We start from the raw sequence: 12,153 nt of genomic DNA on the forward strand, positions 1-12,153 counted from the left end.
TGCATCAAAACGCTGTTCAAGTCAGCCACAATACACTGTCACACCCGGAGCTGTGTAGAGCCAAGGAAGAACATTGATACAGTGTCTTTAGAAGTGATAGTTACCTGAAAAGCGTCATTGCCAATAACTACAAAACAGATGACAACAGAAAGACACAACATGTCCAGAGACACTAGTCACCCTGCCATACATTAACGGCATACCAGAAATGACCACTAGATGACACCGCCCAGTAGGAATCATGGTAGGCCACAAACGGACAGCTACTGATGAGAACAAAGGATCCGCAAACCATGACCGACAGAACCAACGTTATTTACAAGATATGAAATGTAAAAAGGAGTTAAGTTATTTACAAGATTATGAAGAGATCGTCGTTACCATCACACAGGGTAAACCGGTAGGAAATTAGCCTTCAGGATAAACACCAACTAGCTACCAAGAGACATGACCAACTATCACTCATCTAAATGTACACGGACAAAGACGGACACCAATTTGACTGGGACAACGTAGGCATACAAGGAGAAGCCAACCAAAGACATGCACCAGAATTCCTAGAGGCTGGCACTCAAACTGGAACTCCATTAATAAACATGTCAAGCTGGACTCCATGTACGAAGAGACAAATCCAGAAGTGATGCCACCCACCCCAGCAAACCGAGGCACATAAACAGCAAGTAGGACAGAACACCACTGCTTCACTGGAGGCGCACTGATGATGTCACGTAGGATGATGACAAAATGTCTGTAAACAAACTTACAAGCTTGGCAAGCAAGTCAGCAAAAGCATAGTTATTAATCTGACCCTGACAGTAACTGCAATGCAAATGTGACTGCAATTATCAACTTCTATCTGTCAGTTACTGCAATTTTGAATGTTACTGTTATCAATCTCAGTTTCTACTTGGTGACCATGTGAATACGCTTATAAGGACCAGCCAGATTCTGCTCTGTGAATATCAGAGTAGTTATCAAAATGTACCTGTCAGTTTATGCCATAGAACAATACAGCGCAGAGCAGGCCCTTCGGCCCTCAATGTTGCGCTGACCTGTGAGCTAATCTCAGCCCATCCCCCTACACTATCACATTATCATACATATTTTTATCCAAGGCCAGTTTAAATGCCCCTAATGTGGCTGAGTTAACCACATTGGCAGGCAGGGCGTTCCAGTGCCTTAAACACTGAGTAAAGAACCTGCCTCTAACATCTGTCTTATATCTATCACCCCTCAATTTGTAGCTATGCCTTCTTTTGCAAGCTGATGTCATCATCCTCAGAAAAAGACTCTCACTGTCCACCCTGTCTAATCCTCTGATCACCTTCTATGTCTCTATTAAATCGCCTCTTAGCCTCCTTCTCTCCAATGCGAACAGACCCAAGTCCTTTCGTCATAAGGCCTTCGCTCCAGACCAGGCAACATCCTGGTAAATCTCCTCTGCACCTTTTCCAATGCTTCCACATCCTTCCTGTAATGGGGCGACCAGAACTGTACGCAATATTCCAAATGAGGCTGCACTAGTGTTTTGTACAGTTGCAACATGACATCACCACTCCGGAACTCAATCCCTCTACCAATAAAAACCTAACACACTGTACGCCTTCTTAACAGCACTATCAACCTGGGTGGCAACCTTCAGGGATCTATGTACATGGACACCAAGATCCCTCTGCACATCCACACGACCAAGAATCTTTCCATTGACCCAGTATTCTGCCTTCCTATTATTCTTCCCAAAGTCAATCACCTCACATTTATCCACATTGAACTCCATTTGCCACCTTTCAGCCCAATTCTGCAGTTTATCCAATTCTCCCCGCAACATTCTTCCACACTGTCCACCACTCCACCGACCTTAGTGTCATCTGCAAGCTTACTAACCCATCCACCTAGGCCTGCGTCCAATTCATTTATAAAAATGACAAACAGCAGTGGTCTCAAAACAGATCCTTGAGGCACATCACCAGTAACTGGACTCCAGGCTGAATATTTTCCATCAACCACCACTCGTTGCCTTCTTACAGAAAGCCAGTTTCTAATCCAAACTGCTAAATCTCCCTCAACCCCAAGCCTCCGTATTTTCTTCAATCGCCTACCATGTGGAGACTTACCAAAGGCTTTACTGAAGTCCACGTACACCACATCAACTGCCCTACCTTCATCCACATGCTTGGTCACCTTCTCAAAAATACTCGATGAGGTCTGTGAGACATGATCTGCCCTTGACAAATCCATGTTGACTATCTCCAATCAAATTGTTGCTTGCTAGATGATTATAAAACCTCTCTCTTATAATCCTTTCCAAAACTTTTCTTACAACAGACACAACGTTCACAGGTCTATAATTGCCTGGGTCATTCCTACTGCCATCCTTGAACAAGGCCACAACATTTGCAACCCTCCAGTCCTCTGGTACTAAACCTGTAGACAATGAGGCCTCAACGATCAAGGCCAAGGGCTCTGCCACCTCCTCCCTAGCTTCCCAGGCAATCCTCGGAAAAATCCCATCCGGCCCAGGGGATTTATCTACCTTCACACCTTGTAGAACTGATCTCACTTCCTCCTTACTCACCTCAATCCTTTCAATTCTAGTAGCGTGTAATTCAGTCTTCTCCTCTACAATATTCTCCTTTTCACGTGAAACTGGGAAAGCTGGCTCCAGCATCTGCAATTCTTGCTATCTTCAAGGTTATTTTCAAACTTTTCCTGTCAGTTGCTTCGATATGGAAATGTGCATGTACAGCAACTTGTATCTCAAAGTTTCTTCTCTGTCAATTTGAAAGTAAACTGATGTATCATTATGTACCCATGAGAATCTACTTTGCAAATATTTGAGGACAACGATCAAACTGTGCCTGTCAGTATTTTTCAAATCTGCGGATATGTGAGTGCAGTTACAAATTTGTACCTATCACTTCATGCTTTGTGAAATTGAGAGTGTTATCATCAATATGATAATGTGGATATGACAGCGTAGTTATTGTTCAGTTGCTGTCAGTTTGCTGTGTGAATGTGAGCGTGGTTATTAATGTGTGCATGCCAGTTTTGGCTATGCGAATATTTTCATCAATCTTTACCTGTCAGTTACTGCAAAGTCAATATGAGAGACTCATCAATCTTTTTTGGTCTGTTTGCATAATATGAATCTGAAAGGTTAGATATCGATCCATGTTTGTTGCTTTCTACTTCTAAAAGTGGTTTAATTGTCAGCAATCAGTAATTTTATGGGTTGAGATGTGATTCATAATGTGATAGATGTTATTAGAGTCATTTTATGTAGATTTTCTTCAATTTCTGCGTGTATACTTTGGACAAGGAGGTCTATCCACCTTAAAAATGGTGTAAATATCAATGGGCTATGAATGGTGAAACTTATTGGAACTGGGCATTTTGAATGGAGAGCAAAGAAAAATAAAATTGCATTTTTTATGTGCTGTCTTACTGTTGGTTTGAACAGATCTGTTGGAAATTAAGCTCAATGTGTGACTGACTCGATCCGCTCTGTGACTGTAGAAAGGATGTTCTCTACTCTGACAGTGGGAACATACCTGCTGTTTATTATAATGAGCTGGTCACACTTGGCTTTGATCTGAAGCAATGTTACATTGTCCTGGTCCTTCCAGTGTTTGTCTGTAGGAAGACGGAACAGATAGCTCCTGTAAACCAACATCAGTTGGGTTTGACAATATTTAACTGATCAATGCAACATTTTGCTAATAGTCATTTGGATATTTTGTTTATCACCAGGAATTCTAACATAACTATGGGTCAGATTCCAGTCTTGCACTGAGCTGCTTCTTGTCTAATAATTTTTAATGACATCAACACCATTTGAGTGAGGTCTCAAAAGTAACCAAAACCTGCACAGCTCCATGACTGCATCTACCTTAGACAAACCTGTCTGTGGATATGAGTTTAGTTATTGATTTATTCGTGTCAATTCCTACTTGGCGAATGTGAGAGCGTTGTTGTCAAATTTGGTAAATTATTTATGTATTACACAGCAGAGACTGACAAGGACAGAATGGCACAGATCTCTAGACTGACTTAAACGATCCAGCACAGAAGGCATCCATGTGGCTCATCATGTCCATGCTGACCCGAACAACACCAGACAGCCATCACCATCCCATTTTCCTGCACACATCCCATAGCCCTGCAGCTTACAGAACTTACGGGGGAGGTTCAGGTTGCTCTTAAAAGAGTTCGTGCATTGTGTATTGGCATCATCTCACTGCATTCGTTGTTGTGTCAGAAAATCAGTTTCCTCAAGTCCTTAATTGCATGAATAAGGAGAATACCTGGTGCTGCCTATTTGGTCTTCTCTGTTACTTGTTTCTTCCATTCACAGGTACAATTTCTGTATATAGGAATTACTTCTCTACCTGTCAGAATGTGCTATTCAATGGGGCTGCAGGTTTCAGTCCATTGCCCGTTAAAATTAGACAGACAGTCAACACAGACCAGCGTGATTATTTTGTGAAGAACTTGGAAAATAAAATTTAACACTCAGGACTAGGGCTGCTCTCATGTGCAAATTCTCAGAATTCATCTGAGAGTTTTTTTGAAAAGAGCTGTTGTGATGAAACAAGATGGACAGCCACACTCAATGGATCCTGTTTCACTCTTCCTGCATTATGCGACTGAGCGGTGTAAATGTTTCCTGTAAATTGGAGAACCATTTACCACAGTGGGAGAGGAGAGAGTTTTCAAGTCATCTCTCCTGTAGTGAATGGGAAAGACCGTATGTTCTTCAGTTGTTTGAGCGTGTAGCTTTCACAGGCAGATGAAAATGCAGGACATTGCAATAGTATGAGTGTTGGCTTTTCTTCAGAGTTGAGGAGGGAAAAGGAACGGACCTTTGCAACTGCTATATTAGAGTCCAAACAGCAGTGGTGATATCAAGGGACATCTTCGAGTATGATATGAGTATTGAGTATTGATATGAGTATTGTTTCATATTGCATAGTGACATACGTTTTGGAATACTGAAGTAAAGGTATTAATTTAATATGTTATAGCCAAAGAGAAAGTGCCATGAACAAATCAACTGCATTGCAGCTGACTGATCACAATGTTCCTTGTGCAGGAAAGAAAATTGGCTTATTTACTTCTATTTTATTTTGTGGCTCAGACATTACCCTTGCTGTGTGGGGAGGAAGAAGACAGAATTTTTATTTTCTGTCATGCAGTGGAGAAAACTGCAACAGTCAAACTAAATTTACTGAAGAATAAACATTGCTGAACTCTCCTGGCAAACAAAAAAAAAGGAGAATGTTTACTATCTACCTGATTTGGCCAAATCCTTCTTTCTCCACTGTTTTGAAGAATGGCTTTTTATTGTGTTCCTTATTTGAGAAAATGGCAACTAGTTTTCTATTGTGTGAGATGTAATACTTCAAAGGGAGTGTCATGTGGAACACAGGGCTATTTGAATAATATTTAAGCTAATTAGAAAAAAAAACGTCCATGATTATAAAGTCCTCCTGCTTAGGACAGAATAAAAGAAAAATATATTTCTGCTCGGTGACAAAACTGACAACTATCCGGCAATAAAGGTAGGGATGGTAGTTCCTCTACCACCATGATATATTGATGGAAATTGAATGCTGGCTGAATGGATGTAGAATTGTTGCCTCGTTGTTTCTAACCAGTACAGACTCAGTGAGAGACAGGACTGTTTTCTGTGTCGCAGATGTCTATGACTGTATATGTGTGAGTGATAATCATTTTGTGTATATCATTTTCTGTTAGCTGGAGTTTAAATGGAACTCCACAGTTGTTAGTCCTTGCATCATATCTGTAGTTATGGCGTTTGCGCTTTGAACTAATTCTGGATCAGTCAGTACCTATGTCGGTCAGTCCATCCACATGGAGACAAAGCAGAGTTAATATTATGGGACCTGTGACACTTCTTCAGAACACTCATTTCTCTTCACAGATGCTGCCAGACTTGCTGAGGTTTTGCGGCAACTTCTACTTTTGTTTCTGATTCCTATCAGCTGCAGTTCCTTGATTTTTCTATTTGTCAGGCTTTGACACTAAAAATGCATGTGGAATTCACGTCATTTATTTGTTGTGTTTATGTATGGGATTAATATTTATCAAAGGAGCAATTCTGTCCTGATCAGTTATTGGTCAACTAAACTTAAGTATCATTCATCATTTATTTCGTTGACTCATGGTGACTGCAGTATTTCCCACATCTGTATTAAACATCGATCTCTAAGAAGACTGTTGAAACAATGTAACAGTGATCATCTGGATTGTAACTTGAAAAATATGCTTAATAAACATAGAAACTGAATTCAGTCAGAAACTGAATTAAATCTAAAACTGACAGACTGATTGAAAAAGACATTTATATATTCAGACAGCCATCCCTACCTCTCTTTTCTGCAATGTCGATATGTGAGTTTAGTCATCAATCTGTTCATGTTAGTTTCTGCCACGTGAATGTTTGAGTGCAGTTATCAGTTTGTATCTGTTGGTTTCATGAGCAGTTCATGAGAATTCTGTCACAAAATCCAACAGTTTTTTTCTTCTGAGGGAGCGACCAAATGATATTTAGTTTATGACCACAGCAATTACCATGGATTTAAATGCACGGGAATTGGATGCCTTCGCTCACATTCGGTACTGTTTGTCTCTTATGAAAAGGTAGCTCTCTGATCTGAAATCCATGAGGAGAAGCAATTTTGAATGTTACATGCTCTGAGGCTTGCAGTGTATTTGATCTTCATGCCTGGTACATGTTTAGCACATGTCAGGGCCGTGTATGTATTTGCAAGTCATTGTAAACCACTGTCGTGTGTATGTTGAGAGTGTGTTTGTGGTGAGACTTTGAGAGCGAAAAAACACATGCACTCAATAAGCATTCTCTGTCAGGCTTTGACACAGGATGTGTGCATTTAAACGTCACATTATTTAATTGTCCTGTCTCTGTCTGGAACATGTGTTGGTCAAATGATTAATACTATCCTGCTCAGTTACTGATGTGAATGTTTCCATCCACATCTGTACTCATTACCTACTTCACATCTGGTTGGCGTAACTATGCAATGGCATGAACTAATTATTCACCTTTAAAAGGAATGCTTCGTGCACCTTGTTCTGATATAGGAAAGCCTCCGGAGACTAATTAACATCTCTATTTGAAGCTTTCCCCCAAATGCTTTTAGTGACTTGTGTTTTATTATGTGCATATATTTCTCGATTTCATCATAATTATCGGAAGAGTCTTTAAAAGTATTTCTTAATACTATGAATAATATGAAAGAAACAACAAATTGCTGCATAATGGCCTTATCTGCTGTTTTCATGAAATTCTAGGCTGACTGTCATCTGGGATCATTCACATCCCTTGCCCTAACCAACTCTGTTCACCCGAAGGGACAATATCCTTTCATTAATGAGATTGGAATTAATCATGGCTGTAATTTGATGAATGTGTTTGATCCTCTGGTACTTATGCAAACCATTAGTTCATCTGTTTGTTCTTGCAGGAGCTTACTATCCCCTTCAATGTTTGTTCCAAATCTTCAAACTGTCTCGCACAAACCTTCTCGCAGTTGTTCATACAAATGCTCCCTCTTGTGTCAGAATAACGTCTTCTCTTCTAATAGTAATACCTGTAATTTTTTATTCATTCACAGCATGATGGTGTTGCTGTCTCAGCTTGCATTTATTGCCTGCACCTAATTGCCCAGAGAGCAGTTCAGAGTCAACCTCATTGCTGTGGGTCTGGAGTCTCACGTAGGCCAGACCAGGTAAGCATGCCAGTTTCCTTCCCTCAAGGAAACAAGTGAGCCAGATGGATTCTTTTTCCTGACAGACAATGGACTCATTGTCATCATTAGATTCTTAATTCCAGATCTTTATTGAATTCAAATTCCGCCATTTGCTGTGGGGTGTTCGAAACCATGTCCCCAGAATGTTGTCTGGTCTCTGCATTAACAGTGCAGTGATACGACCACGAAGTCAATGCCTCCCAGATCTGGTGGCCTTTGTTCAGAACTGAGGAAGCGTACCAGGCCTGAAACATTAACTCTGATTTCTCATCACAGATGCTGCCAGACCTGCTGTGCTTTTCCAGAATCTTCTCTTTATTATTTGTCTTCCTCAGTCACTGATAACATGTAAAGTTTCCTTCCATGTCTGTACCCAATATCCACTCCATATATGGTTACATTGTTACAAGGACAACTTGAACTATTTACATACCTTGACTGTAACTTTAAAAATGCCCTTCCTCAACATGCATTCAATGCAGTTAGTGAGCATATATTTGTGAAGAAGATTCAATTGATCCCTCTTCAAATGCTTAAAAGAGACAATGGACTTTCAAAGATGAACTTTACTGGAACTGCACCGGTTTATGGGGAAAGAGATACGTTTGTATTTTGTTGATGTTGTTTGACCCTTGGATTGAATGTATATATCTGGAATTTGAGCTCAGTGCAAGTCTCACCCCTATGACTGTGGAAAGTAAATTCTCCACTCTGACAGTGCTAACATACCTGCTGTTTGGTTGGAGCAGCTGGTAGATGCTGTACTGATGAAATATGACACAGTCTTGGCCCATCAAGTATTTGCCTGGAGGAAGAAAGAACAGAATTCTCCTGTAAATTAACATCCAACAATTTTGAAAATATTAGAACTGATCAAGGCAAAATTTAATTAATACTCACAATACTTCCTTGTTTTAAAGCCAACAATTCAAACAGAGAACACTTGGCTCGATAATTTACCTGGACTCCTCCTCATCTTTCTTTGTGCAAAATTCTAAAACAATTTATTAAGATACAAAAACTAACCAACACCTGTACAGTCCTTGAACTGAATGTTTACACATTTCAATACCCAGCTCCCAATACACTACCTATTTAAGGGAAGAACAACAGGCACTAAAAAAAATACGAGTGCTCTCTGATGAAGGGTTTAGGCCCGAAACGTCAGCTTTTGTGCTCCTGAGATGCTGCTTGGCCTGCTGTGTTCATCCAGCCTCACGTTTTATTATCTCGGATTCTCCAGCATCTGCAGTTCCCATTATCTCTAATACGAGTGCTGTGTTTATCCTTTACATGATTAACACGTTTGCATGGACTGTGACTTCTTTACGATTCAATGCCAATTCGCAACAAACAACGTGAAACAGAAGCTAAACGATGAATTACCATCAGCGTTCGGAGAATTAAATATCACAAGACTGACCCCCAACAACAGCTTCTTGCCGCTGTGTCTCCCTCAGCAGGCCCACACACAGCCCGAGAAAGGCCTCTCTCTCCCCGCCCCCAGGCCCAGGCCGCTCACTCCAAGTTCCGGGACCAGTTCCTGCTCTGCTCCGCTCCGCCTCTTACCAACAGCCCCCGGTTCTCCCTGAACTGAGCCCGAATCAATGCCGGTCTCGGAGCCCCCTCTGTGTCCCAGACTCACATCTCGATGCGCTGCTGGAAGGAGCCTGCTGTTCCCTCGCTTCCCTGTGCGCTGGTCTCTCCATTGCGGCCTGTCTCAAACAAACCTCTCCCACTCACTGACTCAATGCTCCTCAGTGGCAGCGCTGGGGGAGGACCTCACGCATGCGCTCCTCCAGTCACAACAAGCAGCTTTTTTGTTGCCTTTGGCGGTTTTGGGAGGGGGGGCGGCGCGCAGAAACAACATCACGCATGCGCTGCACTTCACAATGCTCCCCAGAAACAAACATCATTTGGTCATTGTCAGTCGGAACTGCAGACGCTGGAGAATCTGAGATAACAAGGTTTGAGCTGGATAAACACAGCAGGCCCAGCAGCATCAGAGGAGCAGGAAGGCTGACATTCCAGGCCTCGACCCTTCTCTCTGAAATGGCTCCAGGCCCGAAACGTCAGCCTTCCTGCTTTTCTGTTGCTGTTTGACCTGCTATGTTCATCCAGCTCGACACCTTGTTAGAAATTGGTCATTTCCCTATTCCCTTCACTCTCAGTTAGAGCAAAGCCACTCCGTCCATTTAATGTGCTTCACTATTCATAGAACATAGAACATAACAGCACAGTACAGGCCCTTCGGCCCTCGACGTTGTGCCGACCTGTCATACCGATTTCAAGCCCATCTAACCTACACTATTCCATGTACGTCCATATGCTTATCCAATGACGACTTAAATGTACCGAAAGTTGGCAAATCTACTACTGATGCAGGCAAAGCGTTCCATTCCCTTACTACTCTGAGTAAAGAAACTACCTCAGAAATCTGTCCTATATCTTTCACCCCTCAATTTAAAGCTATGCCCCCTCGTGCTCGCCGTCACCATCCTAGGAAAAAGGCTCTCCCTATCCACTCTACCTAACCCTCTGATTATTTTATATGTTTCAATTAAGTCACCTCTCAACCTTCTTCTCTCTAATAAAAACAGCCTCAAGTCCCTCAGCCTTTCCTCGTAAGACCTTCCCTCCATACCAGGCAACATCCCAGTAAATCTCCTCTGCACCCTTTACAAAGCTTCCACATCCTCTCTTATAATGCGGTGACCAGAACTGTACACAGTACTCCAAGTGCGGCCGCACCAGAGTTTTGTACTGCTTCACCATAACCTCTTGGTTCCAGAACTCAATCCCACTATTAATAAAAGCTAAAACACTGTATGCCGCCTTAACAGCCCTGTCAACCTGGGTGGCAACTTTCAAGGATCTGTGTACATGGACACTGAGATCTCTCTGCTCATCTACACTGCTAAGAATCTTACCATGAGGCCTGTACTTTGCCTTCCGGTTACTCCTACCAAAGTGCATCACTTCACACTTGTCTGCATTAAACTCCATTTGCCACCTCTCAGCCCAGCTGTGCAGCTTATCGATGTCTCTCTGCAACATACAGCATCCTTCGTCACTATCCACAACTCCACCGATCTTAGTGTCGTCTGCAAATTTACTAACCCATCCTTCTACGCCCTCATCCAGGTCATTTATACAAATGACAAACAGCAGTGGACCCAACACCGACCCTTGCGGTACACCACTCGTAACTGGTCTCCAGGATGAACATTTCCCATCAACTACCACCCTCTTTTCTTTCAGCAAGCCAATTTCCGATCCAAACTGCTATATCTCCCACAATTCCATTCCTCCGCATTTTGTACAATAGCCTCTTGTGGGGAACCTTATCGAATTCCTTGCTGAAATCCATATACACCACATCAACCAGTTTACACTCATCTACCTGTTTGGTCACCTTCTCAAAGAACTCAATAAGGTTTGTGAGGCACAACCTTCCCTTCACAAAACCGCGCTGACAATCCCTAATCAATTTATTCTTTTCTGGATGATTATAAATCCTATCCCTTATATTGTTTTCCAACACTTTACCAACAACTGAGGTAAGGCTCAGTCGTGTATAATTACCAGGGTTGTCTCTACTCCCCTTCTTGAACAGGGGAACCACATTTGCTATCCTCCAGTCATCTGGCACTACTCCTGTAGACAATGACGAGTTAAAGATCAATGCCAAAGGCTCGGCAATCTCCTCCCTGGCCTCCCAGAGGATCAGAGGATAAATCCCATCCGGCCCAGGGGACTTATCTATCTTCACCTTCTGAAGAATTTCTAATACCTCTTCCGTGTGAAACTCAATCCCACCTAGTCTCATAGGCTGTATCTCAGTATTCTCCTCGATAACATTGTCATTTTCTAGAGTGAACACTGTTGAAAAATATTCATTTAGCGCTTCCCCTATCTCATCTGACTCCACACACAACTTACCACTACTATCCTTGATTTGGCCTAATCTTACTTTCCTCATTCTTTTATTTCTTAAATACCTATACCTCGGCCCGAAATGTCACCTTTCCTACTTCTAAGATGCTGCTTGGCCTGCTGTGTTCATCCAGCTCCACAGCTTGTTATCTTGGATTATCCAGCATCTGCGGTTCTATTTATTGCTGATACAAACAGATCAAATTGTTACTGAGTTACAATGACCATATATGGAGTAGGTATTGAGTACAAATATGGAAGGTAACTTTTGATGTTATCAGTGACTGAGGAGGACAGAAATAATAAACAAAAACAGAATTTTCGGGTAGAGCTCAGCAGGCCTGGCAGCATCTGTGAAGAGAAATCAGAATTAATGTTTCGGATCCATGTGACCTTTGTGCAGAACAGTGGAAGTGTTTGAAAA

The 12,153-nt window shown here is 42.0% G+C and overlaps 1 long non-coding RNA gene across 2 annotated transcripts; it reads right to left on the reverse strand.

The window, feature by feature from the left end:
- Window positions 1-1,613: 1,613 nt before the first annotated feature.
- On the reverse strand, window positions 1,614-9,550 carry LOC132206866 (uncharacterized). 2 transcript variants are annotated; one of them, XR_009443214.1, is made up of 4 exons: window positions 9,439-9,550; window positions 8,523-8,598; window positions 3,552-3,633; window positions 1,614-2,771 (listed from the first exon to the last, which is right to left on the reverse strand). It is a non-coding gene; the product is annotated as an uncharacterized LOC132206866 (long non-coding RNA). The 2 variants fall into 2 exon arrangements; XR_009443213.1 differs by lacking the exon at window positions 1,614-2,771 and having other exon boundaries at window positions 3,540-3,633.
- Between the last annotated feature and the right edge of the window lie 2,603 nt (window positions 9,551-12,153).

Source organism: Stegostoma tigrinum, chromosome 44 (genome assembly GCF_030684315.1).
Source record: "Stegostoma tigrinum isolate sSteTig4 chromosome 44, sSteTig4.hap1, whole genome shotgun sequence".
Lineage (NCBI taxonomy): Eukaryota > Metazoa > Chordata > Chondrichthyes > Orectolobiformes > Stegostomatidae > Stegostoma > Stegostoma tigrinum.